The sequence below is a fragment of the Tursiops truncatus genome, chromosome 3 (genome assembly GCF_011762595.2).
Source record: "Tursiops truncatus isolate mTurTru1 chromosome 3, mTurTru1.mat.Y, whole genome shotgun sequence".
NCBI classification, from domain to species: Eukaryota; Metazoa; Chordata; class Mammalia; order Artiodactyla; family Delphinidae; genus Tursiops; species Tursiops truncatus.
Window position 1 is genome coordinate 108,331,646 of NC_047036.1, and position 23,472 is coordinate 108,355,117.

General features: G+C 38.3%; 1 protein-coding gene across 8 annotated transcripts in view; it reads left to right on the forward strand.

Moving 5' to 3' along the window:
- The window catches only part of CDC42SE2 (CDC42 small effector 2), a 114,567-nt gene that overhangs the window by 24,295 nt on the left and 66,800 nt on the right, over positions 1-23,472 (forward strand). For 2 of the 8 annotated variants that reach the window (XM_019924376.3, XM_073802479.1), the window contains one exon: positions 10,598-10,761. The exons of 2 other annotated variants lie outside the window; for them this stretch is intronic. The gene's annotated coding sequence lies outside the window, so the exon portion shown is untranslated. Of the gene's footprint in view, positions 1-9,138; positions 9,174-10,597; positions 10,762-23,472 lie in introns of all 8 variants that reach the window. 4 more of the 8 variants (XM_019924377.3, XM_073802481.1, XM_073802480.1 and 1 more) reach the window with 3 other exon arrangements.

Here is a 23,472-nt window from a genome sequence, read left to right on the forward strand (position 1 = left end):
TTGCATTACTTTAATAATTAGTGATGTTAAGCATCTTTTCATGTACTTTTTGGCCATCTGTGTGTTTTCTTCGGAGGAATGTCTGTTTAGATCTTCTGCCGTGTTTTTTGTTTATTTTCAAAGCTTTCCCTGCATCCCATCCTTCTTTTTTTTAAATATTTTTTGGAGTATAATTGCTTTACAATGTTGTGTTAGTTTCTGTTGTACAGCACAGTGAATCAGTATAAGTATACATGTATCCCCATATCCTCTCTGTTTTTTTTTTAAGATATTTATTTATTTATTTACTTATGGCAGTGTTGGGTCTTTGTTGCTGTGCGTGGGCTTTCTCTAGTTGCAGTGAGCAGGGGCCTCTCTTCGCTGCGGTGTGCGGGCTTTTCGTTGCGGCGGCTTCTCTTGTTGTGGAGCATGGGCTCTAGGTGCACGAGCTTCAGTGGTTATGGCATGTGGGCTCTCAGTAGTTGCAGCTCACGGGCTCTAGAGCACAGGCTCAGTAGTTGTGGCGCATGGGCTTAGTTGCTGCGTGGCATGTGGGATCTTCCTGGACCAGGGCTTGAACCCATGTCCCCTGCATTGGCAGGTGGATTCTTAACCACTGCGCCACCAGGGAAGTCGCCCCCTCCCTCTTGAGCCTTCCTCCCATCCTCCTTATCCCACCCCTCTGGGTGGTCACAAAGCACTGAGCTTATCTCCCTGTGCTATGCAGCAACTTCCCACTAGCCATCCATTTTACATCTGGTAGTTATGTATGTGAATGCTACTCTCTCAGTTCGTCCCAACTTCCCTTTCCCCCACTGTTTTCTCAAGTCTGTGGTCTACATCTGCATCTTTATTCCTGCCTTCCCACTAGGTATATCAGTACTGCTTTTTTAGTTTCCATATATTTGTGTTATTGTACGGTATTTGTTTTTCTGTTTCTGACTCACTTCACTCTGTATGACAGACTCTAGGTCCATCCACCTCACTGCAAATAGCTCAATTTTGTTGCTTTTTATGGTTGAGTATTATTCCGTTATATGTATGTGCCACATCTTCTTTATGCAGTTATCTGTGGACATTTCTGCACATTTTTTCATTGGGTTGTTTGTTTTTTTCATATTGAGCTGCATGAGCTTTTTGTATATTTTGGAGATTAATCCCTTATCGGTTACTTCATTTGCAAATATTTTCTCCCATTCTGTGGGTTGTCTTTTTGTTTTGTTTATGGTTTCCTTTGCTGTGTAAAAGCTTTTAAGTTTAATTAGGTCCCATTTGTTTGTTTTTATTTTCATTACTCTAGGAGACAGGTCAAAAAAGATCTTGCTGTGGTTTATGTCAGAGAGTATTCTGTGTATTTTTTTCTCTTAACTGGTTCATATTATCCGGCCTTACATTTAGGTCTTTAATCTACTTCAAGTTTAGTTTTTTATTTTTTGCGGTACACGGGCCTCTCACTGTTGTGGCCTCTCCCGTTGCGGAGCACAGGCTCCGGACGCACAGGCTCAGCAGCCATGGCTCACGGGCCTAGCTGCTCCGTGGCACGTGGGATCTTCCTGGACCGGGGCATGAACCCGTGTCCCCTGCATCGGCAGGCGGACTCTCAACCACTGCGCCACCAGGGAAGCCCCGAGTTTATTTTTGTGTACGGTATTAGGGAGTGTTGTAATTTCATTCTTTTACATGTAGCTGTCCAGTTTTCCCAGTACCACTTATTGAAGAGACTGTCTTTTCTCCATTGTATATTCTTGCCTCCTTTGTCATAGATTAGGTGACCCTAGGTGCTTGGGTTTATTTCTGGAGTTTCTATCCTGTTCTACTGATCTATATTTTTGTCTTTGTACTGGTACCATACTGTTTTGATTTGTGTAGCTTTGTAGTATAGTCTGATGTCAGGGAGCCTGATTCGTCCAGCGCTGTTTTTCTTTCTCAAGATTGCTTTGGCTATTTGGGGTCTTCTGTGTTTCCATACAAATTGTAAAAATTTTTGTTCTAATTCTTTGATGAAATTAGGCAATGCATATTTTGAACTTGAAATACTGTGTCAGAGTTCATTGCAAAAAATAAACACTGCTTGCCAAAAATCCTGACCCTGTGGGTTGTGCTTATTCACGTTAAAGGAAAATGTTACTATAGAACTTGTTAGTTCTCATTGTCAACCAGCTAGATTCGGTATGTTTTCCTGTCAGAAATGATCTTTCTTCTTTTTCAGGTTTTTCTTTTTCTTTTTTTGTGGCTGCGTTGGGCCTTTGTTGCTGCGCGTGGGCTTTCTCTAGCTGTGGGGGGGTGGCTACTCTTTTTGTGGTGCGTGGGCTTCTCGTGACTTCTCTTGTTGCAGAGCATAGGCTTTAGTAGTTTTGGTGCGCGGGCTCAGTAGTTGTGGCGCACGGATGTAGTTGCTCTGAGGCATGTGGGATCTTCCCGGACCAGGGATCAAACCCATGTCCCCTGCATTGGTAGGCGGATTCTTAATCACCGCACCACCAGGGAAGTCCCTTCTTTTTCAATTCTAAAATGACAGCATCTGCATTGAACAACCATTGGACTAACTACTTTCACTTCTGAATTCAAACATTAATTGGTTCATTAGGTAAGGAGTCTTGCCATGAGTTAGTTTCAGTATTTCGTGCTTTGCTTACATGAGACTCCTCCTCATCCTCCCAGTTATCCCTTTGGTGCACTGGAGATTTCTTGAAGCAAAGTACCTTACTAAGCTTTGAGATGAGTTAGAAGTATGACTTTCTTCTATAACGTATAAGAGCTATTGTGAAAGGGAAGGTAGAAAAAGGGAATGAATGATGCCCATCAGTTTTAGAAAAGAGTACAGGAGGAAGTTGGAGATCTGGAATTTGATGTCCTGAAACTGTCCAGACCCAGGTACCTCCTGCAAAATATCAAACCTTACACTGGTTTGAAGACCCTTGAGTTAGGGGAACAGCATATCTTCTGCTTTAATTGGTATTGTGCATTAATCCTTCTAAGTAAATTATCTCATTTACTTTTAAATTTTGCCTTGAAAGCTTTGTTTGACAGATTTATAACTGACCTTTATGATGAAATAGAGTGGTTTTTACAGGAGTCCATGAACCAATGAACATAGTAATCAGAACCTCTTGGAAGTGATTATTAAAATAGAAGAATTAGAAAAAAGGGAAATGATCTTTACCTCACACTTGACACCAAGATAAATATTTGGTTTTCCAGAGTTGAGTATAAAAGAGAAAACCTTAAACACATTAGAAGGAAACATGGATCAATATAAAGACTCTTGGGTGTGGGGAAAGCCTTCATAAGCAGTCCAATACAATTATTTTTTCATTTATAAAGTCTCCAAGGCTTTCCTCGTGGCACAGTGGTTAAGAATCTGCCTGCCAATGTAGGGGACACGGGTTCGAGCTCTGGTCCAGGAAGATCCGACATGCCGCGGAGCAACTAAGCCCGTGCGCCACAACTACTGAAGCCTGCTCGCCTAAAGCCCGTGCTCTGCAACAAGACAAGCCAACCGCAATGGGAAGCCTGCGCACCGCAACGAAGAGTAGTCCCTGCTCACCGCAACTAGAGAAAGCCCACGCACAGCAATGAAGACCCAACACAGCCAAAAATAAATAAATAAATTAAAAAAATAAAAGAAGTCTCCAAATTATTGTTATATACCTGTGTTTTAAAAAAATGTGAAGTATTATCTTTTTCAGTAATCCAATTTTGAAATGCATGTAAGATTAACATTTACATCTAAGTTATCTTGCAGTTTCTTTTTTTTAACAGGTTTTAACATTTTTTAAGATTATTTTTTTAGGTATCTATCTGTGTATCTGTGTATCTGTCTACCTATGCCGGGTCTTATTTGTGGCACGCAGGATCTTCGTTGCTGTGTGTGGGATCTTTAGTTGTGGCATGTTTTAGTTGTGGCATGTTTTAGTTACGGCACGCAAACCCTTAGTTGGGACATGTGGGATCTAGTTCCCTGACCAGGGATTGAACCTGGGTGCCCTGCATTGGGAGTGCAGAGTCTTAGCCACTGGACCACCAGGGAAGTCCCATCTTGCAGTTTCATATATCATCTTTTCCCTTCTGCTCTTCAGCACAAAGAACCCTACAAAGTGCTATTGTAATAAATATGACCTAGTACCCATGAACCTTCCTAATGATTCCTTTGCTAAGTTTAGGGGTTATTTGGCTTTTGGTCGCAGACATGGTTGGTTGTACTTGTGCAGAAATGGGTAGAATTAAAGTTGTTAGGAAATCAGTCTGCCATGTTCTCTTGGAACAAACTATTGACTACCAAGCTTCTTTAAAATGGAGATCTTCATACTGAATAATAATAATATGTATACTTAAAAATTTGAATGTTGAATAGTTGAACACATAGAGATTTTTATAGTACAAGTTGCAGACTTGACAGATTTTTTTTTAAAGTATTTACTTATTTTTTGGGCTGTATTGGGTCTCAGTTGCGGCACGCAGGATCTTTCGTTGCTGTGTGCGGGCTCCTTGTTGTGGCATGCGGGCTTCTCTGTAGTTGTGGTGTGGGCTCCAGAGCATGTGGACTCTGTAGTTGCGGTACGTGGGCTCCAGAGTACGTGGGCTCTGTAGTTGCGGCATGCGGGCTTAGTTGCCCTGCGGTACATGGAATCCCAGTTCCCTGACCAGGGATTGAACCCACGTCTCCCACATCGGAAGGCAGATCCTTAACCACTGGACCACCAGGGAAGTCCCCAGACTTGTCAGATTTTAATAATCTAAAAATGAGTAAGAACCTATTTTCCTTTTGTTCTTATTTTTCTTTAAAGTATTCCCCCCTGCCCATCCCCAATGAACAATTTGTCAGTGACTGTTTTACTTCTGGCCCTAGTGTGCCAGGGCCCAATTGAAATGCAGAGTGATTTCTCTGCAAGAGAATGACACAATTTACCACATCTTAATTCCTTATGAAGGTAGTTGGGACAAATGAAACATGTACTTTCTCAAGATAAGTTGAAATTTCAGCCCTCTCTGTATTTATCAGAAATAATACCATACTGAGTCACACTCTCATGACTGAAAAAGCACAGCTGGTAGGAGAAGTTGCATGTTAATGATGTTGTTAGTGTAGGAGGGCCACTACATATAAGGAAGCAGAGACTCAGTTAAGTACCTGCTCTTTGGGTTAATATTCAGAAGGACCAGGAAACATTATCCTTGGTCAAATAGGCTAAATTAAATTGAGACACTGGAGGGTTCACAGGGTATATCAAATCTGGATCAAACTAAAATGTAACAGTCTCATTTGACACAATATAGAAAATTAATACAAAATAAAAAGGACAAATTACTGATCAGTTTGAGAACTATAGCTTATGTTGCCTTGAAGGGAAGATGTATTATACTTTTTAGTTATGTATATTTTTCTTTTGTGGGATTAAATAAAGGCATTGAGTTATTCAATAAATACTTAACTGCTCTCACTATGTGCCAGGCACTCAGGTATTAGGCGTTTGGCTGCAAACGAAAACAAAAATCTGTCTCTTCATAAAACCCTATGTTCTTACTGGTGAAGAAGAATAATAAGTGAGTAATGTATATACAGAATGCCAAAAAAATTTAAAGCACTGTGAGGAAAAATAAAGCATGGGAGCAAGATGGGGACTGCCAGGCTAGGGAACAGGGTATTGCAGTTTTAAATAGGATGGCAAAGAAAGGACTCAATGAAAAGACAATAAAAAGCCATTACAGCATCATTTGTGATAAAGATAAATACTGGCAGCAACCCAGATATCCATCTCTATGAGATTGGTTGAATATATTATGCATCTATATAGTGAAATGCTGTACAATAATAAGTCCTACATATACAGAATGATCTCCAAAAATTAGTGAAGTGATAGAAACAAGGTGCAGAATGATACACAGAATATGTTACCATTGATGTCTATCACATACATGATATGTTTTCCTAAATGCATGGAATCTCAGTGGAAAGATATATAAAAAAACTGTTAATAATGGTTGTCTTTGGAGTGAAGGGTGATTTGTGGACAGGGAGTGAGGATGAAACTTTATATCTCATTTTACTATGTGTTACGACGTCAGAATAAGTAAGTAAGATGTAAAATAAGAACATGGAAAATTGTCAAATTAGAAAATGATGGAAAAGCACATACATTCATAAAACCTAGTGGCCTAGATAGCTGTCTAGCCTAGGTAGTGAATAAATGGGATAGTTAATAGAAACATGGACTCACTTCTGATGAGCTGGAGACCTTGTTGACAGTGACTGTTCCAGAGCAAGGCCAAAATCCTGTTTTGTTTGCGTAGTGGGTTGTAGTGATCATGACTGTAACATTTAGATTTGTCTGACTTTTTTCACTCTTCTAATCGAATGGAAGCTGTATTCATTTCGTAGGGCTTCTACAATGAAGTACCACAGAAACTTGCCTCATAGTTCTGGAGGCTAGAAGTCCAAAATCAGGGTGTCATCAGGGCCATGTTCCTCCTGAAACCTGTAGCAGAATCCTTCCTTGCCTCTCCCTAGGTTCTGGTGGTTTGCTGGCAATCCTTGGCATTCCTAGGCTTGCAGGTGCATAATCCAATCTCTGATTTGTCATCATGTGGTTTTCTCTGTTTGTCTCTCTGTCTTCTTCACAATGCCAGCTTCTCATAACGACACTGATCATATTGGATTTAGAGGCCCACCCTACTCCAGTATGACCTCATTTTAACTAATATCTGCAACAACCCTATTTCCAAATAAGGTCACATTCAGATGTCCTGGGGGGTTAGGACTTCAACATATCTTTTTTTGAGGGGTGGGAGAGAGAATGGGACACAGTTCAACCCATAACAGGCTTTCCAGTTTAAATTGCTTCCCTATTACAGCCTTTCATATATGTAGAAGTGTTTTGGAAAGTTGTATAGAAAGATACAAGTTTAGTTTATTTTTAAAAACTCTTACTATAAAAGTTTTTCTTATGGGGAGAAAAAACCATCCCACCTCCCTGAATAAAATCATACTGAAGAGTGCAACATATTTATTAAAGCTGATGTTTTAGTGAAAATAATTTTTTTTCTCTCTAAATATTGTGAAAGGAGAGTATGGGCATTGTAAGTAGAAATGAGTTAAACATGATAGTGAGTTACTAATTTAGACATTTTATGTGCTTTTTAAAAAATAAGAATACCTTATATTCTCTTTTTGCATTTTTATTCTCACTCCTGAGGAAATAGCTTCCTTTCCAGATCAGTTTAACCTCAAGGTACAGCAGAGAGGACAAAGTCTTCTATTTTTCACCCCATTCTTCTCAGTAGTTTTTCTTCTTGTACTCATAGCCATTACAATTCTGTGAAACATTAGGAAACTTAAATCTTTAAAATTCTCCCTTGCCTTTCCCTTTTCCTCATGTATAAATCAGAAACCAAATATTTGTTAGTCTTCAAAGTCGTTTTAAAAGTTATTATATCCTAAACTTTTTCGTTGCAGCGCGCAGGCTTCTCTTTAGTTGTGGCATGTGGGTTTTCTCTTCTCTAGTTGTGGCGCACGGGTTTTCTCTTCTCTAGTTGTGGTGCACAGGCTCCAGGGCACGTGGACTCTGTAGTTGAGGCACGTGGGCTCTGTAGTTGGTGGCACTTGAGCTCTCTAGTTGAGGTGCGCGAGCTCAGTAGTTGTGGCATGTGGGCTTAGTTGCCCTGTGGCATGTGGGATCTTAGTTCCCTGACCAGGGATTGAACCCACATCCCCTGCATTGTAAGGCGGATTCTTTACCACTGGACCATCAGGGAAGTCCCTGTATACGTATTTTAAAATGTCCTCTGACTTGCTGAGAAAATTACTCTCATAATGTTATATCACATTTTAAACCCATTCCCCTTCTGATGTTCACACTCCTGATGGCTTACTCTGTGCCAGACCATGTTTCAAGCATTTTACATGTATTAACCTAATTTAAACCTCAAAATAGCCTTATGAATTATACCCATTTTACAGTTTAGGAAAGTGAAGCATGGTGAATAAGTTGCCTAAAGTCAACACATCTAACAAGTGGCAGAGCCAGTATTCAAACTTTGACAGTTTGATTCCAGGGCCTGTTTTCTTTCTTGCTTTCTTGCTTGCTTGCTTGCTTGCTTCCTTCCTTCACTTAACCTAAGTGAATGCTCATATGCATTTGTTTACAGTGTACTTACGGAGGAAATAAATGGCAGTGATTTATTGCAGTGCTAATAGGCATTATAGTGATATGAGATTTGGGGCAAATTTCTTTACCTTTCTGAGTCTGTAAAATGAGGGCATTGAACTAGATTTCTTACAGATCTTTTTCCCTGTTAGATGTATATTTCTTTGGGAAGAAAAAGGAATTGACATTTGACATTAAATGAGCAAGGAAATGGGACATGTATTTAGCACATTTTCCTTTCAAAATCAGAGTAATTTTATAGGGTCAAGGAATGATGATGTAAGCCACTATCCATTGTGGAAAAGTGGAAAGTAAACAAAAATGTTACTGTAAGACTTAGGACTTTAGCTTCTTGTAGTTTGATCAGCTTAAACTGCAGACTTTCGAATTGCAGTGGATTTGGGCATTTAAGAATAGATTTTATTTTTAAGTTCATAAGACGATCTGAGGATTGGAAGAAATCATAAACTTGAACTAAAGCAACTGTCTGTGGGACTTTTTTTTTTAAGCGTTTAAAACTTTATTTAATTTAATTTATTTTATTGTCTTTGGGAATTTTGAATCACTGTCTTAATATCCCAGCCTCTGATGATAGGTATCCCAAGGCAGGACATTCCACCTTTAGGCAGCAGTGCCTCAGATAGAACATATATCCCCTACTCATTCACTCTAGTTCTGCCATTTGGGATGATGCAGAACTAATATGATTTTTCTCTGTGACAGCCGTTAAAGGTATTGAAAGGTAGCACTGTTAACTCATTTCTTTGAAAATTCAGCCTTTTTTCCATAGCAATACAGTGGAACTGAGACTGGTTAACTTGGAGAATAGAAATCTCTGGGTGGAGATGGGAGTATGCAGTTTTGATGCTGTCTGAAATTTAATGGTTAAGTTCAGCTCAGGAAGTAATGCATTTTGTGTATCCACTCATCTGTTGGTGGACAGTTAATTTGTTTCTAGTTTTTGGCTCTTACAAATAAAGCTGCTTTTGTGGACATAAACTTTCATTTTTCTTAGGTAAACACCTAGGAATGGAATGGCTGGGTTGTAGGGTAAGTGAACAAGTGTTCTATAGAAAAAGCATTGATTTTTGAGTATTGATTTTTGTATCCTGCAACCTTCCTAAACTCACTCATTAGTTTTGGTCATCTTTCAGTTTTCTTAATTACATTTTCGGATTAAGCATAATGTCCTAGTTCATTGTCAGCTTAGATGTGAAGAAATGTGTAAGCTTACAAAATGTAATGCATCACTTTGATATGTGGCATCCCCAGTGTTTTCTTTTTATGAAATACTAGTATTCCTTCTAATATGGAACTTTGAAATTTCAGACTGTCATTATTTAAATAGTTGAATTTATAGGCAGTTTCAGGAAAGTAATTCTGAGGGAGGAATTGCTGTTTATTTTTATGGTTTTTATGGGATTCTAAGAATCAGTTCACATTATATATTTAAAGAATCAACCACTTTGGTGATGTTTTTGGGAGGATGAGGGAGCGTATATGATAAGGACTTAGAGGTTTCAGCACAAACTGCATGGATCCCAGTCCAGTTTACTGAAATGAGGAAGACTGAGAAAGCAGTGCATTTGGGATCATCATTTCAGCCTTGACATGTTGGGTTTTAGGCCTGTTGTTTGTTGGCTTTGTTAAGTGCTTATAAGTTTATTCGAAGGACCGTAAATGAAGAAATATATCTTAGGTTAAAAATAGGCCTAAGATCATACAACTAGTTATTTGCAGAATTAGATCTCAAACCTAGGGCCCTCTGACTCCAAAGCCAGTGTGGTTATTCCTATGCTATATTATATCCATAAAGCAGAAAAACAGGCTTGGCTTTGACAATAATAAATGTTTCCCATGAGCTATTATAAATATATAGCAGAGTTTGCAAGCTTAGATGCAGTCTTCTAATTTATAACTAGATAAAGAGCTGTAGGCAGCTCTCCTTTAACACGCTGTGCAGACCAGTCCTGTGTGCTGCCACCAAACATAAATGTGTGTTGGATTTTGCTCGGTGCATTAAGAGTTGCACCTGGTAGGGGCTTCCCTGGTGGCGCAGTGGTTGAGAGTCTGCCTGCCGATGCAGGGGACACGGGTTTGTGCCCGGGTCCAGGAAGATCCCACATGTCGCGGAGCAGCTAGGCCCGTGAACCATGGCCGCTGAGCCTGCACTTCCGGAGCCTGTGCTCTGCAACGGGAGAGGCCCGCGTACGGGGTGGGGGGGGGGGGGGAAGAGTTGCACCTGCTATACTGTGGACACAACAATAAATTTACATGCTGGGAAAAGGGTGGTAACTGTGTAATAAGCACATTACAACCTTTGGAATGCAGGTTGCTTAGTTTGAACATGGGGCTTGGTGACTCTGGTGTTTAAGCTCAGTTTTCATGTGGATCAGTTAATTATAGGTGGGTGGGGGTGGAAGGAATTGCTCCCTGCAGCATTTTGCCTCCTAATTGCATGCTTTCATTTGCAGATAGGGCCAGTTGTGAGTGTGTGGATTTTTGAGTAAAACCTCGAACCCAAATGAGAAGAAACCTTCAAGAAACAACTTATACTGACAGTGAGTTTACAGTCATCTGTATGCATATTACGGAATGTTCTCAACCCAGAGATAGCTCTCTTGACAAGGAGTGAGTGGTGAGTCTGACTATCCCCACTGGTAATTAACCTAAATCCTTCTCTTAAAGAGAAGACAACTCCTGCATGCTTAGCATTTACCGACTGTTGAATAGTAAGTTAATTTTTGTGTTAACAGAAGATGACTCCAGCACAGTTTAAGAGAATTCTTTATCCCTAAAAGTGTGTTTAATGTGTGATTGCAGTTTGACTTTCTTCAGTTAGACACATCCCTTCCTTTGCCTATGTGTTTCTATCTTTTTTTTTTCCCCCAGTCCAAATAATACCACCCTCCAAGGCCTGTCTTCCTTGATATATTCAGCCATCACTAAAGTGATGGTCATGATAGTTAATAGCATCCATGCTAATCTTGGTTATGGTAGGTCTCATTGCCATTGGAAGTGATTGTTGTAGGAATGGGCATGAGATCCAGTTTTGGCCAATGGGAAATAAAAGGAAAGTCTGCAAGAGGCTCTTGGGAGAAGTTTTCTTGCTTTTGAGAAAGAAGAAAAGAGATTGTCCTTCCTGTAGAGCTTGTTTTATCTGGATGTGACATCTGGAACTGCTATAGCTATCTTGCCTGAAGGTGATTCCCTTACTTAAAGGTGGGCAGAGGGAAGAGAATTCCAGAGAAGTAGAACTGGAGCCACGTTCACTATTCCTAGAACCACCTTCACTGTAGATTCCTTATTATGTGAGATAATAAATTTTCTTATTGTTTAGGCAGGTTTGCCTTTAGATTTTCTGTTACTTGTTGTGGACATCATCCCAGTTCACTTGATCCTCTTCTTTCTGATTACCCACTGGCATTTGTACTTCATTCTCTTCTGAGCTGTCCAGTAAAGTTTGTGTATATTGCCTTTGTAGCACATTATAAACTTTGTGATGTCAAGGGCTATGTTTATATCCCTGCTATGTCTACTAGTTCTGTCTTCTTAAAAAGCCATCATTGCACATTTACTGAATTAAATTATTTGAACAGTAGAGGATTTGAAAAATCAATTCATAGATTTGAAAAATTATAGAGATTCTTTTAATGCACATTCCTTTCTTTGACCACACTGCTTTCCTCTAGGATTATGAATGAAGTTTGGCTTTTGATTTAAGATGACTTGTGTGTAACACACTTTCAATTGGTTGGTTCTACGATTTGCTATTTGTTTTTATTCAACTTTACCATGAAAATCAGCTCCTCTCCTGTATATTTGAGTATTGGCTTTTAATCTCATAGATTTTGTTGTCTTCTCTGTTATAAAAATGGAATCATTTACCTTCTATTTTTTGTGCTAGTTACAGGAATGAGGGACATGATAGTAGAAACATAATAATTGAGAAATAATTTGTATTTGGCTTTGGAATGCACGCTGTCAAAAAGACTCCCTAAAGTGTGCATCTCTGTTTTGTTCTTAGGACCTAGTTTTGTGTAGGTTTGTGTAGGGGAGAGAGGGTTGGTGATGAATCTAATGTCTTTGAGGAGTCTTGAGTGGCAGGATGGATTATTTAGTTGATTCTATTTTAAAAGCTCTGTAACACCACCCTTCCCCACCCCCCCAACTCAAGATATCCATGTACTTGTCCATCTTTTCTTTAGATTCTGCTATTATAATCTTGAAAAAGTGGGATAAGAACCTTGTTTTCTTCCTGAAAATTTATAGTGTTGCTTTCAGTTTTGTTAAGGAATATCATAAACCTTTATTGTAATCTGGTAATACATTCTGAATCCTTCAAAATGACTTATATTCAGGGAAGAATTTACTTTTTTATTTTTTCGTGTTGGGTTGTGATTAAATGGGGGGAATAACTTTTTAAGAAGATAGGGAAAGTTGTATGATGTGCTTGATCCATTAGTTTTAATTCAATAATGCCGTTATTTAGTATACTTATTAAGAAGTTCAAATCACCAAGGTCAGCTTTAATGTATTTTATTTCATGTATATTATGAAGAGTTTGTAGGAATGAAGCATGTGTCTTAACCTAAGGCAGACATGGCAGGCATATGATCTAAGCCAAATCAATCAGAATGATCTTAGGACATATACTAGAAATGCCAGGATAAAGGTACTTTTTTTTTCTGCTGAATTTCAACCTGGCAGCCATCTTCCGACCATGAAAGGAAAGTCAGTTGAGTAAGAAGCCAACAGGGAAGGAGTAGAGCAGAGCAAAACACACACCCTGATCACCTCTTGAGATGTTGGATCACGTCTTCCCTGAATATAGTATACCTGGACTTTTCAGTTACCTGAGCCAGTAAATTCCAAAACATCACAACTGATACATCCTTATCATCACCCATTCTATACCATGTAATGATAACTGAAGGGACTTGCTAAGACTAGAATTGTGAATTAGGCAAGTATGTCTCTGATACAGGTGTGCAAGGTGACAGATGATGCAGTCCTTTCATTGATTTATTTAAGGTTCAGGTATTAAGTACAAGAGTTAAGGTGGTAAACAAATACGTAGTCTGTGCCATTACTAATGGAGCTTAATGTTGACTGGAAGAGGCTAACAGTACGTGAACAACCCTCCTAATGTATAGGTTCGTATTAACTGAGGTTTGGTTCTAGAAGAAAAGGAGTATCTGTCATCTATACTGATTTGACTCTTTGGTGGAGATGCCTACTGAACCCTTGGCACCCTGGAACTGTAAAACAAATAGTTGTGCGGAACCTGGGTTCTGGCTTTTTTTAGAAGTAGTATAAGTTATTATTGTTTTTTCCGTAAGAAGCCATTAGAAAGGTACAGGACCACAATCCCTTGTTCCAAATCTTAGGGCCAGATATATTTTGGAATTTCACCCTTCTCTGGATTTCAGAAAGGTTTACATGGTATATGTATGCTTAACGTAATACCTCTCTTTACTTAGGGAAGGGACGAGAGGCTTTCTATTATTAATAATGCAAATAAAAATGCCTTATATTAGTTCAATTACTAAATGGCAGGCTCTGTATACTGCTCAGCATCATCTTAACTGTTTAATAAATTATATTCATTTTTACACCTGAGAAAATTAAAGACATTAGGTGACTTTATCAAGGTTTATACAGCTAGGAAGTAGTAGAATTGCGATTTCAACCCATATCTGTTTGAATCTGATGTCAGTGCCCTTAACCACTGCTCTGCTGCCTCTTCATTATGCTCTTACAGCTTAAACTCCTGTTTATTGCTAACATTAGGAAGGTTATTTCTTTCTGTTAAGTTTAATCAGTTAACTTAATTAAATTCACTTAGTATTTCTTATAGTCTTGCATTTGATTCACTTAACTTTTCTGGGAATGCAGTCCTTATTTGTAACTAAACGTAATTTTGCTTTATCCTTTCCAGATTTTATACCTTGTATTGTTTCACTTACCAGCTGCATTGGCTAGAGCTTGTAGAACATTGTGATTACAATGAGCATCTTGTCTTGTTCATAATTTAATGCCTCTAATGTTTCACAAAATGCTTACATAATTGGAGTGGGTATAATGTTTTACCACTGAGCATGAAGCCAACCTTTTGGTTTTCCTTAAAATCAAATGTAAAAGAGATCAGCACTTCCCTGGTGACGCACTGGTTAAGAATCTGCCTGCCAGTGCACAGGAACAGGTTCGATCCCTAGTCCGGGAAGATCCGACATGTTGCAGAGCAACTAAGCCCATGCGCCAGAACTACTGAGCCTGCGCTCTAGAGCCCGTGAGCCACAGCTACTGAGCCCTCATGACACAACTACTGAAGCCCACACGCTCTAGGGCCCGCGTGCTGCAACTACCGAGCCTGTGTGCGGCAACTACTGAGCCTGTGTGCGGCAACTACTGAAGGCTGTGCACCGCAACTACCTAGAGCAAGCCACCACAATTAGCAGCCCACGCACCACAACGAAGAGTAGCCCCCACATGCCACAACTAGAGGAAGCCCGCACGCAGCAACGGCCCAACGCAGCCAAAAAAAACAAAAGGCAAGCTCACTAAAAAAAAATAAAAGAGATCAATTTACTTGTTTTATTAAGAATTTTTTAAAATTCTGTTTTAACATGTGAGGACCAGATTTTAAAGTGTTAATTGTTGCCAAGTCATAACTGCTCAAAATTAAAAATCATTTAATTAGTTCTATCTACTTATACTGTATTACAATTAAAAAAAAATTTATTTATTTATTGGCTGCGTTGGGTCTTAGTTGTGGCACGCAGGATCTTCGTTGAGGTGTGCAGGCTTCTCTTTAGTTGTGGTGTGCGGGCTCCAGAGCACATGGGCTCTGTAGCTGTGGCACGCAGGCTCTCTAGTTGTGGCGCTTGGGCTTAGTTTCCCCACAGCATGTGGGATCTTAGTTCCCCGAGCAGGGATTGAACTGGTATCCCCTGCATTGCAAGATGGATTCTTAACCACTGGACCACCAGGGAAGTCCCTGTATTTCAATTTTAATCTCTGGTAGTCTTTAAACTTCTTACATCTTTGGTAAATTCATTTTTTTTTTCTTTTTTTTTTTTTTTTTGCGGTACGCGGGCCTCTCACTGTTGTGGCCTCTCCCGTTGCGGAGCACAGGCTCTGGATGCGCAGGCTCAGCGGCCATGGCTCACGGGCCCAGCCGCTCCGCGGCATGCGGGATCTTCCCAGACCAGGGCACGAACCCGTGTCCCCTGCATTGGCAGGCGGATTCTCAACCACTGCGCCACCAGGGAAGCCCTAAATTCATTTTTATACATTTAAAAATATGTTTATTTTACTTTATAATTTGCTGACGTATATTTGTATACTATTTTTTAAATGTTTAATTTATGTGGGCGTAGCATATAATAGGAGCTCAATGAATATATGTTGAATAAGTTAATTTTTATGATTATATGATTAGTGAGGCATTTTGATAGCATTTGTTTTGACTAGTGATAGGAAAATGTTATATCAATTTTATGGAGGGAAAAAAACCCAGAAAATATATGTTCAGAATTAAAAAGTTGTAGTTTCCTGATTTTTTGTTCATGTGGCTGATTTCTAATCCTACCATTTTCATTCTGATTTGATAGCATCTTGCTGTAGGTACCAGCCTACTTAAAACTGTCAGGTGGGTTTAGGTATTAAACACACACACACACACACACACACACACACACACACACAAACACACTCACGAGGAATAATTTGTTCATCAGATGTGAAAGAAAGAGGAAATGTGCACATTATAGAAAATTATTAAACTGCAGAGGTTGAATGGGATATTTATTTAAACGATGACCCTGAATGGCTCTGAGTTTCTCCTATTCTAACTTGTAAATATTGATAAAGAAGGAGCTTGGGTGATTTTGAGGGATTAGATTAATAGCATTAACTCTTCAGTTTTGGCAATAGGATCCAAAAAATTTGTCTATCGATAGTTAGAAAATATTGTTGCAAGTCTGATTAATTTTTTTAGTGTAAGGGAGTGGAACTTGTTATTAAATCTCCAGTTTTTTGGTTGCTGGTGGCCTTAATGTTGGGCCATTTAGCAGCTAGTATGGTATAATAAGTCTTGCCACAGCAGCTGGAATTTATTGTAGCTGTTGCTCTGTGTCCTTACTATAAAGGCCATGATTTCCATGAGGAAATTATAAAATCAGCCCTCCTTTGGTTTTGATTAAGAAGTATTTTCTGGCAGCATGGGAAAATGCACTATTTGTTTTGTGCTTTATGAACAGAAGACATCCTTTTATAAAAGAAGCCATTTCTTCTTTGAAAAGAAGTCATATGCAGGATGCCTATTTTCATTTATTATTACTGTCTGTTAATATCTGTGAATGCCTTTAGTACACATGTTCGCTGAAAAATGCTTATAGGAAATGATATTAAATTAAATGAAATGTGTTGATCTTAAGGTAGATATAGACATTTTCTGTCGAAGACCATATTCCTGTGGTTCTCTATTTCTGTAGTTCTCTTAAAAAACGGTTGATGTAAAAAAAAAAGTTGATCTGTAAACCTCACTAAAAAAGTTCAGTGCTGTCTATATTGTCATTGGGTTTTAATGCCCGATAGGCAAGAGTAAATACTACTTCTTAAATATCGACCAATACTTTCATGCCTAATTATTTAACATCCTTAGACATTCTAACTTAAAGTTACTTTTCTCTGATTCCTGCAAATACTTCAAGCAGTTAACAAGGCAGATTACCAGTAGAGCAAACAAATCTTTCTAAAACTTCAATAATTCTTAAAAGTTTAATAAATTAAACTTATAAATTTAGTATATTAAATTTTCTTGTCTTTCAAGTATCTTAGTAGATAGAGCATAGAGTATCATAATGTTATTATAAATATATTAAATAGCACATAAGTATTAATACTGATTGATTTCTATACTTTCCCAGAATTAAGAGATTTATCCACCTAAATGGAAACAATTACTGTTTTAGGCCAGTTAAGGTAATTTGGTTAAAAACTGTAACTGTGGTGCTGATATGAGTAAAGCTATTTGGGTCAAAAACTATAGAGTAAGAATGGGTTTCTGGGCAAAGAAATTTGAGACTGGTAGAGGCCTAGGTCCATAGTGCGCCTGCCAAGACTGAGCTGGCCATTGCTAGGATGAGTGCTTTTCTTAGGCTACAGTTCATTTCTTGCAGCTGGGACTTACTCAAACTCGTAGGTTTTAATTTTATGCAACTCAGTATATTTACCTGAAATGGTGGGGTTTTTTTTAATGCTCCACTTCAGGGAAGGAAGATAGTTTTTTTTCCCTTTAAACTTCTGGAGTTAGGGAAGCTTTTTAGGATTGATAATACAGATATTCTAGTGCGTTGTTAGTGGGAGTGTAAATGTATACATTCTCTTAGAAGACGATTTGAAAAATATCTGTCAAAACTTAAAATGCCTACCCAAAATTAAAATGTATAAACGCTTTGATCCATCAGTTTCACTTCTTGGAATTTATCCTACAGATAAATCCTGCTTCATCATATCCCACATTTGTGAATTTATAAGATTATTCCTTGTAGCATGTTGGTAGTAGTAAAAGATTACAAGCAACCCAACTTCCCACTTATTGGTGATGAGTTATATCCATATGATAAAATACAGCCTTTCAAATTGAGGGAGGTAGTTTTTAAAAAGTTACTGATAGTGCCTGATTTCCAAGGTAAAGTGTTAATAAGTGAAAAAGCAAGGTGCCAAGTCATGTATGTGGTCACGTGAAAATATTTAAAAAAAAATACATACTTACATTCTCGTATATTATTAGAATTCCTGTGAAAGGCTATACCAGAAGCTAATATTGGTGTGTGTGTCTTTGGAGGAGAATTGGGTGGCTAGGGATAATGATGACAAGAAGATTTACTTGTTGTGATTTACTGTTGTTTCTTTTGAGTTTTACACCATGGTGGTATTATTACCTACCTATCTGAGCAAAACAAACAAATAAAAAACCCAAATTAATATGTGGTACTTGGTTTAAAAAAAAACAAAAACAGATTCATTCTGTTTTTCATCTTTACTAACTCATGGAATCTCTAAGGATGAGACCTCTAATTACATTAAAAATTTTTTTTTATTGTAGTAAACATGTAACATAAAATTTGCCATCTTAACCAGTTTTAAGTATGTAGTTCAGTAGTGCTAAGTATATTCACATTGTTGTGAAACAGATCTCTGTAACTTTTTCATCTTGCAAAACTGAAAACTCTATACCCATTAAACAACAACTCCCTTTTTTCTCCTATTGCCAGTCCCTGGTAACTACCATTCTACTTTGTTTTCCGTAAATTTGACTACTTTAGGTTGGGACTCCACGCTTTCACTGCTGAGGGCCGGGGTTCAATTCCTGGTCTGAGAACTATAAGATACTGCAAACCACGTGGTGTGGCCCCCAAAAAAAAAAAAAAAGACTGACTACTTTACACCTCTTATAAGTGGAATCATACAGTATATGTCTTTCTGTGACAAGTTTATTTTACCTAGCATAATGTCCTCAAGGTTCATCCATGTTAATAGCATGTGATAGGATTTCCTTCCTTTTAGAGACTCCATCGTGTATATATATATACCACAATAATACTACTTTGTGTATATCACATTTTGTTTATCTGCTCATTGGCTCATGGACATTTGGCTTGATCTACCTCTCGGCTTATGTGATTAGTGGTGCTAGCAACGTGGGTGTACAAATATTCTTCCAGACCCTGTCTTCAGTTCTACTGGATATATGGCCAGAAGTGGGAGTGCTAGATCATATGATAGAATTATTTTTAAATTTTTGAAGAACCGCCATGTTGTTTACCATAGGTGTTGCACCATTTTACAGTTTTACCAACAGTGCACAAGGGTTCCAGTTTCTTCACATCCTCATCAACATTGTTACTGTCTGTTTTATTTTTTTGATAGTAGCTATGATAACAGATGTGAGGTGATCTCAATCGACATTTTTATCAAGCTTTATAATCATTATAATGTACTTCTTGTATACTTAAAAAAGTTTATCTGGTACATTTAACTTAATTATTTCAGTTCAATCATTAAAAATGCAACAAGTGGTCACTTTTTAGAACTATTTATCTATATGATTTGTTGCTATAACTTCAGGTGTGTGTTGTATGAGATCCTCAAGGGTTAGTATCCTTCACTCTGCCTCACCTATTTTTTTCTTCTATTTAACCATGAATGAATCACCCAGGGAACAGACTAGGCTATACTTAGTTAACCCCAGTGAATTTTACTAACTTTAATTCTTTTCTCTAACATAGTTAAAATTTGAAGATTCTGCATGTTACAAGAATTCCAGTGGTGTATCAGCATTAAAAATATTATATGTTTTAATAAAAAAGAAACTTGTCACTTTTACTTTACAACAGACTATTTGACCACTCTTTATTCTTTTAATTGAAAGTAGTTTTACCTTCATGATCTTGACAGTTTTGTGTTAACTTTTCTCATAAGATGAATTCAGTCATAGAGTACAGTCAAGCAATGTTTAAGCAGGGGATTTTATCCAGAGAACGAAAGTACATGAGCTTCTAGTAAGAAACGGAAAAGGAGTGTAAACTGTCCTTCAGTTTTTTTCTCCTTTTACAAGAAAATTTTAGAGGCATGAGTAGTTGTACAACAAAATTAATAGCTTGTAAAGTATTTTACATTTTGAGTAAATTATCTTGCAGTTTTTTCTTAACTTGAAATTTCTGAAATTATCACATAAGTGTGTATTCTGTCTTGCAAATGTTTATTCTTTAGAAGTATTTGGTAGTAGTGTTTAGAAATGTTATTACTCTGATTGTATGAGTGTCCGCCTATGATTACATCATATGCACTAGAAGTCATTTTGAAATAATTACATCATATGTATTAGAAGTCATTCTAAAATAATTTTTGCTAGACATTACGGTGGTTATCATGCAGTTTTACTCCTTTATGACTTGTTATTTGAGTATTTAAGATGGAGCTGCTGCATTTATTATATGTGGTGTGTGAGTTGATGAAGAAGGGTTCTGAGTGGTGGTGTGCCTGGGGAAGGGTGGGGGTATAATCCTTATTGTGAGTTTTGAGAAAAGATAATGAAATCCTTTATGTCCCTTTCCATAGACCTGCATTTCAAAGACTTATATTTTAATAAGAATTGGTTGTGCAGCTGCAACCCTGGCAACAGGGCCTGGGAGAGAAGAATTGGGGCAGCCTTCCAGAAATCAAGGCAGACAGTGGTCTCATGTGGAGCTGAGCTAATGAAAATGATAAAAATATAAAGCACATAGTAGAAATAAGACCAGTACTTTCTTTGGCATAGTGGATGCTGAAATTTTCCATACCATATTTTATTATTTATAAAGTCCGAAAGCTGCCATAAGCTGCTCACTCAGTAAAGAGTAGCTACATTATATTTTCCTTTAGTATAAAAATACCATAAATACTCTTGGAAGCTAACGTTTCTGTAAATTATATCTAAAATATAATTGTTGTTGGCTATTTCTTGATGAAGTCTAGACTTAACAAAAACACAAGCTACCGAGTTTGTCAGATTTTTAAAAACAAACTTTTAAGTTTTAATAATTAAAAAATTAAATGCTCATAGTAGTTTTAGTGTAAATTTCTCACGTTGGTTGGATTTTTTTAGATCCCCTCAAATCATAAAATTTGTTAAACATACTCTCGTTTCAACACTATGTCAGTGGCTATATAATAATAATATTAAACCATTAATTATTACTTGGTTGTTAGATATTTAGGTTGTGTCTGGGGTTTTCCCTCTTACCATAATAAGTATTGCAGTAAAACATTTTTGCGCATATAGGTATTTTTTTTTTCTTCTGGATTACTCAGGATTACTTTTGATTTCCAAAAGTGATACTACTGCATTACATGTAAAAATTTTGAAAACTTTCTAAAAGTACTATCAGTTTACACACTATTCTTAATATTTCTAGGAATGAGGTTTTTTTCTTATATGTTTCACTCTTGGAACACTTAAATCTTGATTTCTTCCCTCTGTTATTCTGGGAAGTTTATTCTCATTATTTCTTAATATGTTTATTTTTTCTTGAAATGTTTTATTTTTTCCCCTCTTCTTTTTATACTATTTCCATTTGATTCTTTTCCACAGTTTCTTGTTGTGAGTTTGTAGTACTAATATCTCCCCTTGGTGCCTAGGTGTTCATTCTTGGATCATCTAATTCACTAATTCTGTATCAGATGGCGTGGGTTGTTTGATGTGTTGCCTGTCTTTTATAGTAGTTTTGTGCTCCAGATGTTTCTTTATTTTAGCTAGTGAGCTAATGATTCTTTGAGAGGGGGTATTAATCCACTTAGTCTAATAATGTGAATTAGGGAATGGCCAACAGCCAGATCTTAGTTTGTGTTGGTCCAGGTGAGTTTAAGAGAGGGAGGGCTTGAGTCTCAGGTCAGACAGCTCCCTGGCACTGAATTGCTGTTATGTTCTTCTGTTGCCTTCTACTGCATCAGGCAGCTTCTGATCAGGGTTTGTTTTTTGAAACTCTTAGAAATAAGTAATACTAATTTTAAGAGGTAGTTTCCTTGTATTATAATTTACCACCAGCTCTGTAGGTTTATTTTGAGGGGAGAAGGACTGGGAAGAGTAAATAACCACAGGGTAGTCAGTTTGTACCTGTTTTCATGAACTTTCCCCTCCCAGGCCTTTTGTGCTGTCCTGATTTTATCCTGCTGACAAAGATCTGAGCTGTTCTGCTAATTTCTGATAAAGGGGCAGTCAAGGGAAAGATAAGGGCAGACTAAGAAAAGCATTTAGGCAGTCTGTCTTTTGACTCCTGCTGCCCTTTGCTCCTGAATGATGGTTACCAATGTCTATTCACACAAATTCAGTGCAGATTTATCCCCATCAGTTTTTGTTTGTTTCTTTTTGTTGTTCCTGGAATCCAGACTTACTTCTTTTTTCTTCAGGGCTTTATTTTGGAGGATGGGACCAGTAGCCCATGATAGTTTATCACTTGATAGGAATTAGATGACCTCATTTGAGCCAATAGAGGTACACAAAGATTTTCATTAAAACACATGAAAATCTTTAATCGAAAAGTGTATGCATACAAATTATGTGAAAACAAACTACCTAAAACCTTAGTGGTTTAAAATGACAACTATTTTATTAAATCTCTCAATTTTTTTTTTTTTTTTTTGCTGTATGCGGGCCTCCCACTGTTGTGGCCTCTCCCGTTGTGGAGCACAGGCTCCGGATGCGCAGGCTAAGCGGCCATGGCTCACGGGCCCAGCCGCTACGCTGCATGTGGGATCTTCCCGGACCCGGGCACAAACTCGTGTCCCCTGCATCGGCAGGCGGACTCTCAACCACTGCGCCACCAGGGAAGCCCTAAATCTCTCAATTTTGAGGATCAGGAATTTGAGCAGGTCTTGGCAAGTCTTCTCTTATATGAGGCATCGACAAAGATCATTGGTTAGTCTTAGCTAGCAGGTGGTCTGGACTGGAGAATCCTAGGCAGCTTTATTCGCATGTCTGTCACTCTGGTTAAGAAGGTTGGAAGGCCATGCTCAGCTGGGACTGTTAACCTGTGTGCCTATACTTGTGGTCTTTCCAGCATGGCAGTCTTGGGTAGTTGGACTTCTGAGCACAGGATACAGGGTTTTTTTTCTTTTTTTTCTTTTTTTTTGGCGGTACGCGGGCCTCTCACTGTTGTGGCCTCTCCCGTTGCGGAGCACAGGCTCCGGACGCGCAGGCTCAGCGGCTATGGCTCACGGGCCCAGCCGCTCCGCGGCATGTGGGATCTTCCCGGACCGGGGCACAAACTCGTGTTCCCTGCATCGGCAGGCAGACTCTCAACCACTGCGCCACCTGGGAAGCCCCAGCACAGGGTTTTTTGTCACCTCATCAGTTCCAGATCATGACTTCAGCTTCATTCTTTTGGTTAAAGAAGTCATCAAAGGCCGTCTGAATTTAAGGTAGAGGATTTCTTTCTCATTTGGAGGAATAACAAAGAATTTGTGGCCATCTTTACTAGACCACGTAAGGTTATTAGAATTTTGTGCTGCTGATTGTTGCTTTTAGGAGTATTATCATTAGAGGCTTGGCTCAGGAAATCTTGCCCTTATCTTCTCCCACCTCAAGGGGATTTTCTAGACTAGAGGAAATCACATACTTCTTTTTCAATTCATTCTTATAATGCTCTTACCTAGAGCAGTGGTTCTTGTATACCCCAATCTCCAGGAGTATTTGACACATCATTTTGACAGGAGACACTTCTGGTTGTCACAACTGGTGGGGAGGGATGCTACTGGCATTTACTTGATAGCGGCTAGAGATGTTGCTAAATATCCTACAGTG